Consider the following 1,360-nt stretch of genomic DNA (forward strand, 5'->3'; position numbering starts at 1 on the left):
GGGAATGACGAATGGGTTCCGGGAGTTCACCGGGGGGGCAACCCACCCCGGGGAAGCCCATAGGCCTTGAGGGTGGCGCACCAGCCCTTAGTGGGCTGGTGGGACAGCCCAAAAGGGCTCTATGCGCCAAGGAGAGAAAATCAAGAGAGAAAAGAAAAAAAAAGGAGGAGGTGGGAAGGAAGGGGGACTCCCTCCCACCAAACCAAGTCCAACTCGGTTTGGGGGGGAGTCCTCCCCCCTTGGACTCGGCCGACCCCCTTGGGGCTCCTTGAGCCCCAAGGCAAGGTCCCCTCCCTCCCACCTATATATACGGAGGTTTTAGGGCTGATTTGAGACGACTTTTCCACGGCAGCCCGACCACATACCTCCATGTTTTCTCCTCTAGATCGCGTTTCTGCGGAGCTCGAGCGGAGCCCTGCTGAGACAAGGTCATCACCAACCTCCGGAGCGTCGTCACGCTGCCGGAGAACTCTTCTACCTCTCCGTCTCTCTTGCTGGATCAAGAAGGCCGAGATCATCGTCGAGCTGTACGTGTGCTGAACGCGGAGGTGTCGTCCGTGCGGTACTAGATCGTGGGACTGATCGCGGGATTGTTCGCGGGGCGGATCGAGGGACGTGAGGACGTTCCACTACATCAACCGCGTTCACTACCGCTTCTGCTGTACGATCTACAAGGGTACGTAGATCACTCATCCCCTCTCGTAAATGGACATCACCATGATAGGTCTTCGTGCGCGTAGGAAAATTTTTGTTTCCCATGCGACGTTCCCCAACAGAGGGTCCTAGTACTACACCGACACTTCCACGACATGACTCGTCTCTACCACTACATGGGCAGACATCACAGGTACATGCTCCAGATTTAGGTTCGACGCCCGAACAGACTCATTTCGTGGAGCAGGATGCATATAGAGCATATGACGCACACACACTCAAGGATCTCAGCCATATCCGCCCACGCAAGGGATTATGATGCCCGAGGAGAATCGTTGGGCTGAGACAAGCGAGGGAGCACAAAGCTACAACAACGGTCATGTATGTACAATTATAATAAGCAATTACAAAACTTCTATTTACACATAATTTTTCATCTCACGTAACTTTTTTTACACACAATTTTTCGACGCAGGAAATTAATGATCCATCATGGGAAGATGAACATACCCAGCATGGCGTACAGAAAGAAATACTCACAGAAACCCATGATACTCAATGCACGCTCCCAGGAATGCTAAATGATTTTTTCGGGGAGGATGTTATTGGTTCATCTTATATCAATTCTGAGTCCCAACCATTCACCTACAATTTAGAATCATCATCTCAATATGGATTTTAGACTCCACCACCTATGCATGACTCG

This window comes from Hordeum vulgare, chromosome 3H (genome assembly GCF_904849725.1).
Source record: "Hordeum vulgare subsp. vulgare chromosome 3H, MorexV3_pseudomolecules_assembly, whole genome shotgun sequence".
In the NCBI taxonomy this organism is placed as follows: Eukaryota; Viridiplantae; Streptophyta; class Magnoliopsida; order Poales; family Poaceae; genus Hordeum; species Hordeum vulgare.